Source organism: Rhinoderma darwinii, chromosome 5, assembly GCF_050947455.1.
Source record: "Rhinoderma darwinii isolate aRhiDar2 chromosome 5, aRhiDar2.hap1, whole genome shotgun sequence".
In the NCBI taxonomy this organism is placed as follows: domain Eukaryota; kingdom Metazoa; phylum Chordata; class Amphibia; order Anura; family Rhinodermatidae; genus Rhinoderma; species Rhinoderma darwinii.
In genome coordinates this window covers 120400916-120421416 of record NC_134691.1, presented here as the reverse complement: position 1 = coordinate 120421416, position 20501 = coordinate 120400916, and positions in this window count along the sequence as shown.

Sequence of the window (20501 nt, the reverse complement as noted above, 5' to 3'; positions counted from 1 at the left end):
AGGCATCATGCACATGACCGTAGTATTTTTTTCAGATAAGTTGGAGACCCATTCTTTTCTATGGTCCCATCTGTGATTTAGATGGATCAGTCTGAGGGCTGCATGAGTCATGTGTATGATGCCTTAGTCAAAGTGATATACTGGTTTGGCTAGAGCAATCAAGAAACTAATTGAAGGAAGGAATTTAAGAAGTATGGATCACAAATAATTGAAAAGGAATAACTAATGAAGCCTAATGTAGAAATAATATGGCGCAGTAGATGAAGTTCCAGAATAGAGCATGCATTGTAAACTTGCTTTATACAGATAGACATCATGTATACTAGTCCTTCTCAATGAATTAGAAGCATGAAGTGCTCTAAAATTTCCTGGTAGACAGCTGTGTTGACTCTGGACTTGATATAACACAGTGGACCAACACCAGCAGATGACATGGCTCCCCAAAACATCACTGACTGTGGAAACTTCACACTGAACCGCAAGCAATTTCGTTTGAGTGTTTCTCCACTCTTCCTCCAGACACTGGGACCGAGATTTCCAAATGAAATTCAAAATTTACTTTCATTTTAAATCAGGACTTTGGACCACTGAGCAACAGTGTTGGTCCACTGTGTTATATCAAGTCCAGAGTCAACGCAGCCGTCTAGCAGGAAATTTTATAGCACTTCATGTTTCCCTCTGCTGACAAGCTTTATGGAGATGCTGATTTCATTTTCCAGTAGGACTTGGCACCCGCCCACACTGCCAAAAGTAGCAATACCTGGTTTAATAACCACAGTATCACTGTGCTTGATTGGCCAGCACTCGCTTGACCTAAAACCCATAGAGAATCTATGGGGTATTGTCAAGGAGGAAGATGAGAGACACCAGACCCAGCAATGCAGACGAGCCGACGGCCGCTATCAAAGCAACCTGAGCTTCGATAACACCTTAGCAGTGCTACAGGCTGATCACCTCCATGCCACACCGCATTGATGCTGTAATTCATGCAAAAGGAGCCCCAACCAAGTATTGAGGGCATATACTGTACATACTTTTCAGTAGGCCAACATTTCGGTATTAAAAATCATTTTTTAAATTAGGGCTAATATAATATTCAAATTTTCTGAGAGACTAAATGTTGTGTTTTTATTAACTGTTAGCCATAATCTTCAACATTAAAAGAAAAAAAATGCTGGAAATAGATCACTCTGTGTATAATGAGTCTATATAATATATGAGTTTCACTTTTTGAATTCAATTACTGAAATAAATTAACTTTTTTATGATATTCTAATTAATTGAGAACGACTAGTATATCTTTACAGCATAAATGTTGAGAATAATAATAATAATAATAAGAAGAAGAATATTAATATATTAGTGGTTATGATGATAAAAATATGTTTTATAAATCCTAGTCACTTTAAGACCTGGATTTGGTCAAAAAGCATGTCAAGCTGACAAAATGCATTTCACACACTTAATCAAAGACTAAAATCATCACACATAAAGAATACACAAATGAGCACTAATTAATTAATCACATTACAAAGAAAACACATTAATTAGTACTAATAAATTAATTACATGCAGATGGCAATGGTAATTAGTGTACTACATCATTGAAATAAGGATGTATGTAACCTAGAGTTAGCAATTTCCTCTTTATTGACAAAATGCATCTCCATTACTTCCCGGGCAAAATGCACTTGTTCTAGTTTGTTAGTCTTATTTTTAAGGAAGAACATCACACAAGTGAATCTTTTCATTTGATTATTTTTTTTAAGCCATGTTTATTAGAGGAGTTGTATGTGCAGAGATGAGACGAGAAGGCTTGAATGAACAAAAATAACCACAAACCTAGAATCCCATAAACCTTAAATTATGTCAGATGCCATCATGTGTGTCTTTAGCATCCATGTAAAAAATGTTTGGATTTGCTTCATTTTATACCATTATGTATATGTGGGAAAACTGCTAAAAAAAATTCACAATACAAGGTATATGATGGCCAGAAATAGTGTTATTCCTCATGTACACACATATGGTAGGTATGCTTTAAGTATTACTCATACTCTCCTAGCCCTGATTACATTTTGTACCCACCGTAGCCACATTTTTCAGCACCCCAGTACCTTGCTGCAAATTTTCCTGGCCCAAAATACCATATAACCCATCAAGTTAAACATGTGTTGATTTTAAATTAAAATATTTTTTTTACTCTTTATTGACTGATATATCTGCAAAAGGTAGTGTACCTTGGAATCACCTTATGTTTGTGCTTGTACCTTATGCTCCTTGTATATAACGCACAGCTTTTTTTTAAACTATTTCCTGTTTCTGAACCGACGATTTATGTTGGGAAAAGGTTTTTCAAAATGGCGCCCACTCAGAAGCACAGCATGTGCCATAGCCGCCCGGTCTCTGCTGTGGCAGGTCTCAATAGCAATGCACTGATTTTGCCATAGACTGCAGTATTGTGATATTGTAGTGTATGGCATAAGCGATCTAAAAAATAGTAATACATTTTTTGAAAAAAAATATTAAAAGAAATATAGATCACATATAAAAATAAATAAATAAAGATAAACATAAAGATATTAGGTATCCCTGCGTCTGAAAATGCCTGAACTATGAAAAATATAAAAATATTTTTCTAATACGGTGAACATCATAGCGGGAAAAAAGGTAAAAATGGCCGAATCACAGTTTTTTTTCCACTTCAAGCCCCCCAAATGTTTTTATAAAAAGGGATTTATATACCAGACATTTCCCAAAATTGAAATAATAATAACTACATCTTTCCATATACAAAATGACAAATTACACAGCTCTGCACACAGAAATATAAAAAGTTACGGGGTTCACAATATGGCGATACAAAATTTTTTGGGTTTGTTCCTTCAAACTTTTACATTTATTTTAAAGGTACTAAAACATTACAAAAACTATATAAATGTGGTATCACCATGATTGCACCGACCCGCAGAATAAAGGTAAAGTGTCATTTTCACCATATAGTGAACACTGTAAAAACGAAACCCAAAAGAAAATGGCGGAACTGCTGTTTTTTTTCCATTTCCACCCAGTTCTGAATTTTTTTACAGTTTCCCACCACATCACACATAATATTAAATAGTACCATTAGAAAGTACATTTTGTCCGGTAAAAATGAAGCCCTCATATGGCTGTGTCAAGGGAAAAAATAAATAATTTATAACTTTTTTAAGGCGAGGAGGAAAAACCAAAAGCATAAAAACAAAGTCTAGTCCTGAAAGGGTCAAATTATGAAACCAGTGGATGTCTACTTTATTGACTTTATGACCTTCGCACTTTCTTGATGATTTATTTTTTAACATGTAGTATGAAATCAAATATGTATATATCTATTTTACAGCATTTATATTTCTGTAAAGGTTTAGAGAATGCAACCTGTAATTTACATTGCTTTAGCATTAGAAATCAGATTTATCTTTAGAAAAGTATATATTGCTACAATTCGAGCAGTACACTTAACTTTAAAACTTTATCTACTTATTAAAATAAAGGTGTTTAGACTCACAAAAAAATCATAAGATGCTGAAAATAGAAGATAACCATCACCGAATAATTTAGTGAAAGAAAGCAAGTATAATGAACTAACAGCCAAAAGACTAAACAGGATAGAAGACAAGCTATAGAATCAACCGAATGATTGAACAGTTGGGAGGAGAGGTTACAGAGGTGAGAATAGTCATAACAATCCTTGTTAGTGATTCAGAATACTTCAGAATATTACCACAATTTATTCCTGAAACATACAGTGTACAATTTGTGAGTCATTAGTACTGGCAGTGTTCTAAGATCAACTATGAGAGTACTTATAATATAAACAATACAACGAAAATATCATCAACCAGAGAATAATAAACACAATATACAGTACAAATGAAAGCTGTTAATTACACTTGCACGGAGACAGTAATAATTGTGTGCCTTAATTATATTGCGTTGTACTTTTAAAGTTAATTTCAGGAGAGATCAGCACTCAGTGGTATGAACTAATTGAATTAACAAAGTGACTACTAATGGAAATAAAAAAAATAACTTCCAGTCTAGTGATTCGAAAGAGCTGCACTGTTACTATTATATGTTAGATTTATTCATGTAATGTAGTTACTTGTAACTTTAAAGGAGAGCTACCAAGATATTAAAGGTCTTTAATATACATTAAATATACATTAAAAGGGTATTCCCAGAATCAAGACTGATCACCTATCAGGAAAACCAGGGTTCCAAACACCCGTGCCTGAACCTACCCCCCGCAGTGAGGAGGAGCTTGATTGGAGCTGCAGTCGAGCTTGCGCCCGTTGTTCCATTCAATGTGCTCAGCTGTTTCAGTCAGTCCCATAGACTTTAAATGCAGCGGCATCACACATGCTCGACCGCCGATACCTTCAATGTCCTCCACACTGCAGTTGAACTGTGAGGAAGAGCAGGGATTTGGAACCCAAATTCTCACATTTTGACCCCTAGTGATCAGATAGTTATCACCTATCCTATGGATAGGTTATAATTTCTGAGTCTGGTACAACCCCATTAAAAAGATGAAAGACAGTTTTTTAAATCTTACGTCTAACAAATTATTATTTGAATTTTCAGGCCTAACGCCCACTGTTAGGTTCTTATTACAACCTGTCCCGTTCTGTGAGAAATTAAATTTTTTTTCTTCCATTCATAGCCGCCCCCTCCATCCCCTATATAGGGTAATAATAATAGTAATGATTATATTTGACAAAAAAAAAAGCATGTATAACTATACGTGTATGTGAAAAATTTGTATCGAAAAAGTGTTGAAATGTGATGGATATATTTTACAAAATATTAATAAAAAATATTTAATACAAAAAAATATTTATTTCAGGTTTAGTGTTGTCATGGAGAACTTATGTGGATCTAAGTAACCAAATGCATTGGTGCCACCACATATGTTCACATTACTGCCACTATTGCAGGCAGGTAGAAAGTAGGCATTATTATAATTGGCGATGTAAATACATATAAAGTCCCTATTACAATAGTGCACCTGAAAAAAATCGGAGAAGATAATGTAGCCATAAGGACCTGGCAGTGGGCTTTGGGCCTCTAAGGCCTCATGCACACAACCATAGCCATGTGCACGGCCGTGATTTTCGGGTCGGCCAGCCGCGGAGTGTCACCCGCGAGCCGCCCGCAAATTGCATAGTGGCATGTCAGAAGTTTTAATTGGTGGGGGTCCGAGCACTGAGACCCCTGCCAATCGCTAAAACGAAGAGGCAGAGGCACTTCCTGTGAGTGTTGAATAGCTTAGTTTCTGTTCAGCTTTTTCCGGAAAGCTGATGTAGCGGTGTATGGGCTCATAGACTTTCTATTGAGTCTGTAGACCACTACATTGATTTCCAGGAAAAAGCCGAACAGAAACAAAGCTGCTCAGCGCTCACACGAGCACTTCTGTCGCTTCGTTTTAGCTGTTGGTGTGGGTCTTAGTGCTTGGACCCCCACCAATCAAACATACCTCCCAACCGTCCCGGATTCAGCGGGACAGTCACGGATTCCGGGTGGTGTCCCGCTGTCCCGGGCAGCCGGGGGTGTGTCCCGCTGTCAAAATAATTCTGAAGCAGGGAACCATCTGCTTCAGAATTGGTTCATAGCGGAGGAGCAGAGGGAGCTCCTGCGCTCGCCGAGGGCTCCCTGGGCACAGTGCTACTTTGCGGGTGGATTGAGAGTCCAACTCACCAGTCACAGCCCCGCTTGTAGCTTTCCTGTGCTTAATTAGCGTGGGAAATCTACAAGCGGGGTTGTGATTGGTGAGTCTCACAGTCACTCCCAGTGCACACTTCATGCGGCAGCAGCGGCAGCCAGTCTGACTGTGAGTCTCTGACCAGTCACCACCCACACGCAGCAGACAAACAGACGTTGCCGGCAGGATAGATTGAGATAGTGCAAGATAGTGGTCAGCTTGTCTGCCTTACATATGGAAGGTTGCTGGTTCGAAGCCCAGCAGGGTCTTTTTTTTTTGTTGTTGTTTTTTTTAAATTTTATTAATAACTTAGATGTGTTAGGCTTTGTTCATGCTAGCATTAATATACGTTGACCTCTCTTCCGTCAGAGGAAGAGAGGATCGATACGTTAAACGGAAAGCAATGGCTCTATTAGAATTACCATTACTTTCAATGGTAATTCTTTTGTATCAGTTGCTTTCCATTTGTCTCCGTTTGCTAGGTTTCCGTTCTTTTGAACGGAAATAAAAGTTTTGCAGACTGCACTTTTGTTTTCTTTAAAAAAAAACGGAAACTTAGCGAATGGAGACATACGGAAAGCATCTGATACAAAAGAATTACCATTGAAAGCAATGGTAATTTTAATGCTAGTGTGAAAGAAGCCTTAGGGCCTGTTCAGTGTTGGCTTTCCATTTCGGTGTTCTGTCGGAGGTTTCTGTCTGGTGAACCCCGCAACGGAAAGTCAAACTGAAGACACAGCTTCTGTTTCAGGCACCATTGATATCAATGGTGACGGAAACATTGCTAATGGTTTCCGTTGGTCACCATTCCGGCAGGTTTCCGCTTTTCCGACGGAATCAATAGCGCAGTCGACTGAAACGTAAGCTGTGATTTCAGTTTGACTTTCCGTTGCGGGGTTCACCCGACGGGAACCTCCGGCGGACCCCGGAACGGAAAGCGAACGGTGATGTGAACAGGCCCTTACTTTAATCGTTTTTTAATTAAACTTCAGTTGTGCCCGTACTCTTCTTTTTTCTATCCCACTTGTGTGATCACTTATAAAATGTGTTAGTTATGCTCTTTATTATCTCTGAGGCCCTATGCACACGACCGTGCCCGTAATCACAATCTGTGATTACGGACACGGCCAACCACGGACGTCTGCGGGCAGTCATCCGCATTTGCAGACCGTGCTCCCGTTATAAAGTATAGGACCATGACCCATAAAATAAAAAAATAGGACATGTCCTATTTTTTACGGAAGGTTTCTACGGCCATAGAAATGAATGGGTCCGTAATTACGGATGAAATCTACGGTCGTGTGCATTGGGCCTTACTCTTGATTTTGTAATGTATCCGTAAAACTTTTCGTCTGTCCGTGATTTTTAGCTCAGTTGTCCAGAAATTTCTTAAGTGGCGTTGGCAACGATGCCGGGGAGTCTTTGGCGAGCGGAGGAGCTCCCTCCGCTCTGAACTAATTCTGAAGCAGGGAGCTGATAGTTTCCTGCTTCAGAATTAGTGGCTACTCTTTGAGCGGAATCCCTGTTGCCGATGATCTGGACATTGACATCAATGGCTCCTCCTGGAGCGGAATCCTCGGCCAGAGTCGGCAACGGGAATTCGCTCAAGGAGTATCCACTGACGTCACTGTCCATATATGGACAGTAACATCAGGGCTTCCCTCTAGGAGTGGAATCCCCGGCCTATGCTCTGGCTGGGGATTCCGCTTCTAGAGGGAGTCTCAATGGCGTTGTCTACAGGGTGGGGGTAGCACTATCTACAGGGGGGTGGCACTATCAACTTGGAAACTGTAGCACTATATAGGGGCACTATCTACATGAGCACTGTGGCACTATCGAGAGGGCACTGACACTTTATATATGGGCACCGGCACTAGGGGCAGCTTTGGGGGTATTATACTGTATAAGGGCAGCTAGGGGGGCATTATACTGTATGAAGCAGCTATGGGGTCATTATACTGTATGGGGAGGCTATTGAGGCATTATGCTGTAGGGGGGCTTTAAGCTGTATGGGGCAGCTATGGGGGCATTATGTTGCATGGGGCAGCTATGGGGCATTATTTTGTATGGGGGAATTTGTTTTTGGCATTATACTGCATGTGAGAATCTATGTGGGCATTATACTGTATGGGGGCATTTGTGTTGGCCATATACTGTATGGGGGCATTATACTGTATGGTGCCAGCAAGAGGGCAATATACTGTGGCGCTACCTACATGGGCACTGTGTCACTATCTACAATGGTACTGGAACTAGGGGCAGCTAAGGGGGCATTATACTGTATGGGGGCAGTTATGGGGGCATTATGCTGTATGGGGGAAGCTATGGGGGGTTATGCTGTATGGGGAAATTTGTTTGGGCATTATACTGCATGGGAGAATATGTGTGGGCTTTATACTGTATGGGGCCATCTGTGTTGGCTTTATACTGTATGGGTGCATCTATGGGGCATTATACTGTATGTTGGCAGTTAGAGGGCATTATACTGTGTAGGGGCAGCTATTTGGGAGAGTGATACTGTGTGAGCTGAATTGGGTGTGTATGGGCGGGGATTGGGTGGGATTTGAGACGTGGCTTAAAAGAAAAAAAATTGTCCCTCTTTGTGATACTTGAAAGCTGGGAGGTATGAATCAAATCTTCTGACATGTCACTATAACATGTCAGAAGTTTGTTGAACGTTTATTTACATTTCATTTTCAAGGTCTTTTCATCATTTATATCTTCTGCCAATATAAACTTATGTCATTTCTGGAGTTTCTTCTTGCTAGATAGTAGTTTCATCTTTTTTAAACTCTTTTTATTGAAAAGTCAATAAACAGTTAGAAAAATACTTTACAGCAGCAATATTGCAGCAAATTCTGTGTCAATCTTATACAGTAATATAACAAAGAAAAGTAGGCATCAAACATCATTTTACAATAGGTCTGTTACAATATTAGGACCTCATATGAGTTACAAAGGTGATATGCATACATAAAATAAAAAGCAAGAGACGTAGAAAAAAAAGGGATCCAATATCTACATCAAATTTTAGGTTAGGCAGATAATGAAGTCCTAAGACCATTCTGAGAGTAAAGTGTGAGGGGAGAGCAACATCATTTGTTCCCTGTTTTTATATTCTAAACATTCATAGGCCTTATTCACACAGTGCAGATTTGCTGCAGATTTTGCATATATTTTTCAAGCCAAAACCAGGAACGGAACCTAAATGTAACGGCAGGGGGTAGGGAGACGGACAAGTGAGCCCTAATCTACCCGCCACTCTGTCCCTGCCTACTTGCAACGACCCGCCCTAGGCGACAGGGTACAACTGGGCGGCGGTCCCTGCGCTCAGTAAGTGCACGACAAACACGACAAACATACAAGGAACACAAGCAAGGAAAAGGAGCCGTTGCCCACGGCAACACCGTGAGCAACCAGAGTGGTGAACGAGCCGAGTCAAGCCAGGAGTGTGCGAGGTACAAAACGAAAAGCAGAAGAGTAGTCGGTAAGCCAGGGTCGGTATGGAGCAGGATCAAAAATAGCAGGAGCTGTAGCTGGGCCAGGAACCACAAGGAAGGAAACAAAAGCAATAACAAGCACCGAGGGACAGGAAGTGCAGGCTTAAATAGACCGAGGGCGGGAGCTAGCTGAGTCTGGCCAGGTTACGATAGGCTCTCCCACTCCTAAGCCTGCCAGCCTGAATGGTGGAAGCAGGAGTCAGTCTCAGGGATGTATTCTCAGGTGCTGACTGATTAGTTCTGGGAGTTAACCCCGCAGTGCCTGGCAGATCCTTTACAGTACCCCCCCTTTTATGAGGGGCCACCGGACCCTTTCTAAGTGGACCTGGCTTACTGGGGAAACGCAGGTGGAACCTCCTGACCAATACCCCAGCGTGAACATCCCGGGCGGGTACCCAAGTCCTCTCCTCGGGCCCGTATCCTCTCCAATGGACCAGGTACTGGAGGGAGCCTTGGACCATCTTGCTGTCCACAATCCTGGCCACCTCGAATTCCACCCCCTCCGGGGTGAGGATGGGAACAGGAGGTCTCCTCGAGGGAGCCAAGGACGGGGAGCAGCGTTTGAGGAGGGAGGCATGAAACACGTCGTGTATCCGAAAAGACGGGGGTAACTCCAGCCGGAAGGAGACAGGATTGAGGACCTCAATGACCTTATACGGCCCAATAAACCGGGGAGCAAACTTCTTGGACGGAACCTTGAGACGCAAGTTCCTAGACGACAACCACACCAGATCCCCGACCATAAACAGGGGGTTAGCAGAACGTTTTTTATCAGCCTGAGTTTTTTGTACGCTCTGGGACACCTCTAGGTTTTTCTGAACCTGGGCCCAGACTGTGCACAGTTCCCGATGAACGACCTCTACCTCAGGATTGTTGGAACTACCAGGGGAAACGGAGGAGAACCGTGGATTAAACCCAAAATTACAAAAAAAAGGAGAGACCCCAGACGAGTTACTGACCCGGTTATTAAGGGAAAATTCGGCGAGGGGAATGAAAGAGACCCAATCAAATTGACAGTCAGAGACAAAACACCTTAAGTATTGTTCTAGAGACTGATTAGTCCTCTCCGTTTGGCCATTGGTTTCAGGATGGAAGGCAGAGGAGAAGGACAGATCAATCCCCAACTTCATACAGAAGGCTCTCCAAAACAATGAAACAAATTGTACCCCTCTGTCCGAAACAATATTGACAGGGACCCCATGGAGACGCAGGATGTGTTTGACAAACAAGGTAGCCAACGTTTTGGCGTTGGGTAGTTTCTTGAGGGGCACAAAGTGGCACATCTTACTGAAGCGGTCCACCACCACCCACACCACCGACTTGCCTTGGGATGGAGGCAAATCGGTGATAAAATCCATGGAGATATGTGTCCAAGGTCTCTGGGGAATGGGCAACGAACGCAGTAATCCCGCTGGTCGGGACCTGGGAGTCTTGGACCTAGCACAAACCTCACAAGCGGCGACGTAGGCCTTAACGTCTTTAGGCAACCCAGGCCACCAATAATTTCTGGTAATGAGGTGTTTGGTACCCAGGATGCCTGGATGGCCAGATAGTGCGGAGTCATGATTTTCCCTAAGTACCCTTAGCCGGAATTGCAGGGGAACAAACAGCTTGTTCTCAGGAAGGTTCCCGGGAGCTGCACCTTGATCAGCAGCAATTTCAGAGACTAAATCAGAATCGATCGAGGAAATGATTATACCTGGAGGCAAAATACAAGCAGGATCTTCCTCCGAAGGAGGGCTGGCCATGAAGCTACGCGACAGTGCATCAGCCTTAATATTTTTAGACCCAGCCCTATAGGTAACCAAAAAATTGAATCTGGTAAAAAATAACGCCCATCGAGCCTGTCTCGGGTTTAGCCTCCGGGCAGATTCTAGGAACACCAGATTCTTGTGGTCGGTAAGGACCGTTACCTGGTGCCTAGCCCCCTCCAGGAAGTGGCGCCACTCTTCAAATGCCCATTTAATGGCTAAGAGTTCGCGGTTGCCAATATCATAGTTACTTTCAGTTGGCGAAAACTTCCTGGAGAAGTAGGCACAGGGGCGGAGATGGGTGAGGGACCTGGTACCCTGGGACAAGACAGCCCCCACTCCCACCTCAGATGCGTCAACTTCCACGATAAATGGCTCCATTTGGTTGGGCTGAACCAGCACCGGGGCCGAGACAAAGCACTTCTTAAGGACCTCAAAAGCCTGGACAGCCTCAGGAGGCCAGTGGAGGAGATCAGCACCTTTGCGAGTGAGGTCCGTAAGGGGCTTAGCGATGACCGAGAAGTTAGCAATAAATCTCCTGTAATAATTAGCAATCCCCAAAAAACACTGTAACGCCTTCAGGGAGGCAGGTTGGACCCATTCCGCCACAGCCTGAACCTTGGCGGGGTCCATGCGGAATTCATGAGGAGTGAGGATTTGACCCAAAAATGGAATCTCCTGTACCCCAAACACACATTTTTCGGTTTTGGCAAACAGTTTATTTTCCCGAAGGACCTGGAGCACCTTCCTGACATGCTCCACGTGGGAGGACCAGTCCTTGGAAAACACCAGTATGTCATCAAGGTACACTACCAGAAAAATCCCCAGGTAATTTCTCAAAATCTCATTTATGAAATTCTGGAAGACCGCAGGGGCATTACACAACCCAAAGGGCATGACGAGGTATTCGAAATGGCCTTCGGGCGTGTTAAACGCAGTCTTCCACTCATCCCCCTCTTTGATGCGAATAAGGTTATACGCCCCCCGTAGATCCAATTTAGAAAACCATTGGGCCCCCTGAACCTGATTAAAGAGATCCGGAATCAAAGGAAGGGGATACTGGTTCCTTACCGTGACCTTATTCAGGCTACGGTAGTCAATGCATGGCCTAAGACCACCATCCTTCTTCCCCACGAAGAAGAAGCCAGCACCTACCGGAGAAGAAGAGGGACGAATGTAACCCTTGGCCAGGGATTCCTGGATATACACTCTCATAGCTTCACGTTCGGGACAAGAAAGATTAAATATCCTACCCTTAGGAAGCTTAGCTCCTGGTACCAATTCGATAGCGCAATCGTATTCTCTATGAGGAGGTAACACTTCGGAGGCCTCCCTAGAGAAAACATCAGCGAAGTCCTGAACAAACTCGGGTAGCGTATTCGCCTCCTTAGGGGGAGAAATAGAATTAACAGAAAAACATGACGTACAACATTCATTACCCCATTTGGTTAGCTCCCCAGTATTCCAGTCAAACGTAGGATTATGCAACTGCAACCAGGGAAGACCTAGCACCAAATTGTACGATAATCCCTGCATCAACAGTACAGAGCATTGCTCCAAATGCATGGAGCCAACAAGGAGTTCAAAAACAGGGGTATGCTGTGTAAAATAACCATTAGCAAGAGGAGTGGCGTCGATACCCACTACCGGGACAGGTTTAGGCAAATCAATAAGAGGCATAGCAAGGGACATAGCAAATTCCACAGACATGATATTAGTAGAGGACCCTGAATCCACGAAAGCACTGCCGGTAGCAGACCTACCACCAAAAGAGACCTGAAAGGGAAGCAAGATCTTAGTATGTTTCATATTTACGGGAAATACCTGTGCGCCCAAGTGACCTCCCCGATGATCACTTAGACGCGGAAGTTCTCTGGCTGCAACCTTACGCTTAGGACAGTTGTTCACTTGATGCTTGTCGTCCCCACAGTAGAAGCAGAGACCATTCTTCCTGCGGAATTCTCTACGTTGTTGGGGGGACACGGAGGCCCCGAGTTGCATAGGTATCTCTGAATCTTTCGGGGAGGAACGAAGCAACGGAGCTTCGGGAGGCATCATGGCGGAGTCGGAGGAGAAAACACATAAACGTTCACGTTGTCGTTCCCTGAGACGTCGGTCAAGTCGTATCGCTAAAGCCATAACCTGGTCTAGGGAGTCAGAAGAGGGATAGCTAACTAGCAGGTCTTTCAGGGCATTTGACAGACCCAACCTAAACTGGCACCTTAAGGCAGGGTCATTCCACCGAGAAGCTACGCACCACTTCCGAAAGTCAGAGCAATACTCCTCAACAGGTCTCTTACCCTGACTTAAGGTCACCAGCTGACTCTCGGCAAAGGCAGTCCTGTCAGTCTCGTCATAAATAAGTCCGAGAGCAGAAAAGAAACAATCAACGGAGGAAAGTTCAGGGGCGTCAGGAGCCAAGGAGAAGGCCCACTCTTGGGGCCCTTCCTGGAGCCGGGACATAATTATACCCACCCGCTGGCTCTCAGAACCTGAGGAATGAGGCTTTAAACGAAAGTAAAGCCTACAACTCTCCCGAAAGGAGAGAAAAGTCCTCCGGTCCCCTGAGAACCGGTCGGGCAACTTGAGGTGGGGTTCAAGAGGTGCGGTGCGGGGAACTACCAGGGTAGCATCAGGCTGGTTGACCCTCTGAGCCAGGGCCTGGACCTGTAGGGAGAGACCCTGCATTTGCTGAGCCAGGGTCTCACGGGGATCCATAGTGGTGTCAGGGACCAGGGGTAGACTAGGTATGGGCTTGTTATTAAGTAACGGCAGGGGGTAGGGAGACGGACAAGTGAGCCCTAATCTACCCGCCACTCTGTCCCTGCCTACTTGCAACGACCCGCCCTAGGCGACGGGGTACAACTGGGCGGCGGTCCCTGCGCTCAGTAAGTGCACGACAAACACGACAAACATACAAGGAACACAAGCAAGGAAAAGGAGCCGTTGCCCACGGCAACACCGTGAGCAACCAGAGTGGTGAACGAGCCGAGTCAAGCCAGGAGTGTGCGAGGTACAAAACGAAAAGCAGAAGAGTAGTCGGTAAGCCAGGGTCGGTATGGAGCAGGATCAAAAATAGCAGGAGCTGTAGCTGGGCCAGGAACCACAAGGAAGGAAACAAAAGCAATAACAAGCACCGAGGGACAGGAAGTGCAGGCTTAAATAGACCGAGGGCGGGAGCTAGCTGAGTCTGGCCAGGTTACGATAGGCTCTCCCACTCCTAAGCCTGCCAGCCTGAATGGTGGAAGCAGGAGTCAGTCTCAGGGATGTATTCTCAGGTGCTGACTGATTAGTTCTGGGAGTTAACCCCGCAGTGCCTGGCAGATCCTTTACACTAAACAGAAGAAATATATAAAAGAAAGACCTTATAGGTCTGATCTCCTGGATTTAATTCTGGTTTGGGCATAATAAACACATGCAAAATCTGCAGCAAATCGGCACTATGTGAACAAGGCCATATGATATGATTGTGCTAGTCATAGTTCATCACTGTGTCACAGAGGAAGATCTTCTGGCCATCCATCGCACAGCGAGGGCTTCACGAGCTAAGAAAAAGGAGGTTTCTTTAAGCAAAACTATGTCATAGTGGGACTAGACTTCCTCATTAAGAATTCAAAGAAGACAAACTTTTGGGGTCAAAGGGACTGGTTGTCAAAGAACATCAGATAGTAAAGATACAATTTCCTGCCAAAAGTAGGAAATGTTGAAGCATTGCAAATAAGATGCCAAAAAGCAGTGTTAATTGCCATACACCTATGACACTTGGCAGAGGAGCTGCAAACAGTCACACTGGAGTGAGATAGCGCTGGTGTACAATAAAGACCTTTATTAACTTATCATTAGCTGCAAGTGATACTGGCAATGGGGATTCCAGCGCTTATAGCTAATCCTCATTTGTTAACGTTGATATCAGAGTTTTCCATTTAGTTTCTATCTGTAATGTGGTTAGGGCATATTACGGTCAATAAGATTGGTTGTATAAGGTGGAAATTAGATATGAGGTTCCCTGCACATGAAGTACACTGATCAGAGGATATGAAGGGATTATAGGGTGGGGCCTGGAAATTGGGTTTGGATAGCTTGGCGAAATTGCAAATATAGTAGGGAGCGCCATGAAAAGGCAGCAATGTGACAGCCAGGCACCAGCTCTAGGGGGTAGGATCGAAATTGCCATTGATACCACCCATTTAACCCCTTAGATGCCGCGGTCAATAGTGACCGCGGCATCTAAGTGGTTTTTTAAAGGCCTCCCTCATCCCATCTTCACACCCGCAATGCGATCGCAGGGTGCCGATGGTTTTTATTGTAGCCGGGAGCCTAACAAAGGCTCACAGGTCTATTTTTAGTGAATGCCTATTAGGCCCTGACAAAGGCATGACCTGATAGTTGCCTGTCATTTTAACACTGATAGGCATAATACACTGCAATATAGAAGTATTGCAGTGTATTATAAAAGCGACCAATACAAAGTAAAGTCCCCTAAGTAAAAAAAAGTTGAATAAAGTTTATAATAAATAAAAATCACAAGTAAAAACCTAAAAAACCCCTTTTTTCCCTTTTAAGGTGCTTCATTATGAAAAAAAAAGGAAAAATTTGGTGTCACCACGTACGTAATGACCCCAACTATAAAACTATTGCGTTATTCAACCCAAGCAGTGAATAAAAAAAATTAAAAACAATGCCAGTATTGCTGTTTTCTGTTCAACATGCCTTTATGGCTTATAAAATATGGCAAAACAGAAACAAATAATTTTTTTAAAAAACTGTTTTTTTAATGTAAATGTAGTAAAACAAAAAAAAACTTTATGAATTTGGTGTGGCTGCGAATAAAGAAACTTTAAGACGCAATAAAGAATGGAAAAAATTTCATGTTTTTTTTCTATTATCACCCCCCAAAAAGTTAATAAAAGTTAATCAATAAATTATATGTAGCCCAAAATGGTACCATAAAAAAATACAACTTGTCCCGCAAAAAACAAGTCCTTATACAGCGATGTCCACAGAAAAATAAGGCCCATTTCACACCGAGTTTTTTTGCTATGATTTTGAAGCAGAAACCATGTCAGAATCAGTGGCAAAAAAACTATTTCAATGGGAGTCGGAGGCATTTTTCCACGGCGGTTTTTAGCCGTTCACGGTAAAAAAAGCGCAATATTCTTTTTTTGCTGCGGTTCCACCCTCGACCTCCCATTGAAATCAATCGGAGGCAGAGAGAGAGTTTTTTGCTGCGTTTTTTGCCGGCAGTAATCAATGGCCGTGGGCGAAAAACGCAGCGAAAATTGCAGCAAGAATTTGCAGGCAGTTCAAAATCTGCCTCAAAGAAATTTTGAGGCAGATTTTTTTGCCTGCACAAAAAACTCTGTGTACAGGGCATAAAACAGTTATAGCTGGGTCATTAAGGCCTAAAGGGCCTGACTGTGTGTTAATGAGCTAGGGAAGACAGGGGTGTCATGCTTTATTGTTCCAAGGTGGTTATTTAAGTATGCGAGTCTACCACGGTCCCTGAAATTCAGCAAAAAAGTTGTTATATAAACAATAATTCACTTACTTCTTCCCTGTTGCACCTTTACCCACCAATCCCCACTGTTCTTATTAATATAAGGAAAAACTAATTGATCAAAAAAAGTTATGAAGTTTCTATTGTTAATTCTTGAAACATACTTTGACATTTCTTGTCACATTGACATCTGAAAGTCAAAGTCAGCTGAACAAAAAATAATTTTCATTTCCTACTTTACTTCTTATACTGTACGCATCTCAATGAACTGTGATAAAGTTAATTTTATTGGTGTTCATTTTTAAACAATTGTATGACAAACATTTCCGTGTAAAACAAAGCCTTTGTCTCAAGGAGTACTTTCCCTTCACTTGCAGTGAACACGTTCAAACGAAGTCATGTGATACATACAAAATTACCATTTTCCTGGTTTAAGTTATATTTGACAAGATTGACATTCCCAATTTATAGATGTAGATGATATTTTATGGATATGACTTCACTGCTCTTGAAATTCTTCATAATTAATTACAGCATTACTCACTGAATATAAAAATATATTTTACAGGATATTTCACATATAGTCATGTCATTCATGTCACTTGCATAATAAAAAGGAATATTTTCTTTGTTCTGGCTAGGAAGACTAGGAAGACATACATTTATTTTGCTCCATGAAGAAATGGATAAAGTAATAGGTTCAAATTATATTGAATAATGTAAATAATTAAAAGCTTCTGCGCATTAAACAGAAGTACTTTTAGTTGCTATAAAGAAAAACCTCATGTAATACGGATAGGGGCTACTTCTAACCTCTTGTAATAGCGTCCTACTTTTTTTACCAGTTAGAAACAGACTGCTTAAAGAATAATGAAAGAATAATGTGTGCTCCTTCTTTATTAAACGGGTAATCGGGTATAAAAAAAAACTGTGTTGGGATTTCAATCCAGAAGCTTACCCTCGGACACTAGTGCTGTTGAATAGCTGCAATTCTGGATTTAGCGTCTAGCTTCTCTTTGATTCCTTCGTCTCTAGATTCCATTACCTCGATTGCTAGATTGGTCTCACCATCGTGGCTCCTATATAAGCCTGGACCTTGCAGTACCTTCTTGCCAGACTATTGAGCTTCCTGCTTGTGTTCTAGTTCCTCTCTGCCTCCGTTTCTACCAACTTCCATTTATCTGTGTACCAAACCTGGACTGTTACTTGACTGCTCTTACTGTTTGCACACTCCTGCCTGATAATTTTAGGCACTGGACTCTTAATCTGACACAGTCCTTGATACCCAGTTTCAAATACTGTTGTCTTGAGTTTAAAGAGGGGACTCTCTCATTCTTGACCCTCATCTAGTACTCAGAACAGGGGCAGCTACAAGGATCTTCCCTCGCTATGGAGGACCTGGAATGTTCATACATTTCATGGGCAACCAATTGTTTTCAATGGCATTGTGTAATGCTCGCTGCCAGGTTTCACAAACAGAAGGACATGTTGGCATCAGCTTATCATTGGGGAACCTACAAACTAAACTAAAGTTCTTTATGTGATTTATCTGTTTCTAGTATTTCCTCGAGATACATATTTATGGGAGGGGGAATACATTTTCATTCAAAAGATCTTTTGGTCAATTAATAAAGTGTTTTTTTTCCAGGGAAACCAGCTTATATATAAGGAATGTGATGTAACTATATCTCACTGGAGCCTGACAAGCCCCCTAATATTTTTATTCCTATTTTAATATAAAGTATTACAGAATACTTCTCTACAGAATTCTAGCAGGGGCCATATTAAGCTGACTGGACTGTATTTTTTGGGCCTGTTGTGTTTGTTTTTTCTTCTTTTCATTAAGTCAGCATGCCTTAGTACTAGTAGTTTTATGGCATTTTTTCATTTAAAGGCACGCAACAAGTTTATTATGAAAAGGGTTGGAAAGAACAAAAAACACTTTCACTTCTGCAATTTATATACTTACTGCAGATATTCACATGACAAGGAAATTAATCCTCATACAGAAAAAGTGAACGGCAACATGCAAATTTCATAAATGGGTGCCATGAAATTGGAAATCAGAGGAGGGAGAAATAGATAAACTCCAAGTTCAGGGGGACTGGGATGCTGTTAGATACAGAAAATGTGGCATAACTTAACAGACCTAAGGCCCCATGCACACGAACGTGCTTTTGTGGCCGCAATTCCCCCGAAAATCCACAGGAGAATTGTGGCCCCATTCATTCCTATGGGCCCATGCACACGACCGTGGTTTCCACAGTCCGTGCATGGCCCAGGAGCCCGCACCGCAGAAAGAACGGGCAAGCCTTATTACGGCCGTGTTCTGCAGACTAGGCTCATCTAAAATAATGGCCGTGGCCATGTGCACGGCCTGCGATTTGCGGATGGCTCGCGGCTGACAGTCCGCAGCCGGCCGCCCCGAAATTCACGGCCGTGCACAAGGCTACGGTCGTGTGCATGAGGCCTAAGATAACGTAGAAAAATATAAAACTAGCTCACCCACCCAGGTGTTTCATTTTCAATATGCTTAATCCTTTAGGTGCATGGAAGTCTAGCTGATGCGGTACTACAGAGTTCAGCTAAATTCTAAAGTAGCAGAGTTATTCAAGCACCCTGAGCATAAAAATCCTACATTTAGTAGGAAAAACTAGGGGATTAAAATTCAACAGACTAGTCGCTTACACGTTTTAGGCAATACATAATTAGACAGATACAGGTGTGTATAGAGACTAACAGGACAAACCCTTGTGAGACGTGATAATAGAATGGTGAAAACATTTAAGAACATTTTGTATTCACTTACATTCATTACAACAACAACATGTATACACTGTATATAGATTTGCAATGACATCACCCCTGCTCTAATACAATAACACCAGTGAATGTCTGTCCGCTAAATCTAACATCATGCCCTCTCTCTATCTGAAACTGAATCTTTCGAAAACTGAGCTCCTTGTGTTCCCACCATCTACTAACTTACCTAAATCTGATGTCTCCATCTCAGAGTGTGGCACTACTATAACTCCCAGGCAGCACGTCTGCTGTCTTGGGGTTATTTTTGATTCAGATCTTTCCTTTACTCCTCACATTCAATCACTTACACGCTACTGTTACTTTCACCTCAGAAATATCTCCAGAATCCGCCCTTTTCTTACTGTGGAAACAGTCAAAACTCTCATTGTCGCTCTGATTCACTCTTGTCTTGACTACTGTAACTTATTACTAATCGGACTTCCACTCACTAAACTCTCCGCTCTCCAATCTATCCCTAATTCAGCAGCCAGGCTCATCTTACTGACCAACCGCTACACCAACGCCTCTACCCTCTGCCACAGGGGCGTAACTAGGAAAGACTGGGCCCCATAGCAAACTTTTGACTGGGGCCCCCCCTCCCCTGGGTTTCACACAACCCCCCCTTGTAGATAGTGCCTTTTTTACAGCCCCCCCCTGTAGATAACGCCATACAGCCTCCCTGTAGATGATGCCATACAGCCCCCTGTAGATAACGCCATACAGCCCCCTCTGTAGATAATGCCAAACAGCCCCCCTGTAGATAACGCCATACAGACCCGTCTGTAGATAACGCCATACAGCCCCCTGTAGATAACGCCATACAGCCCACCCTGTAGATAACGCCATACAGCCCACCCTATAGATAACGCCATACAGCCCCCTGTAGATAACACCATACAGCCCCCCTGTAGGTAACGGCATACACCATACAGCCACCCCTGTAGATAACGCCATACAGCCGACCCTGTAGATAACGCCATACGGCCCCCTTGTAGATAGTGCCATACGGCCCCCCCTGTAGGTAACGCCATACAGCCAGCCCTGTAGGTAACGCCATACAGCCCCCTGTAGGTAACGCTATACAGCCCCCCCTGTAGGTAACGCCATACAGCCACCCCTGTAGATAATGCCATACAGCCCCCTGTAGATAACGCCATACAGCCCCCTCTGTAGATAACGCCAAACAGCCCCCCTGTAGATAACGCCATACA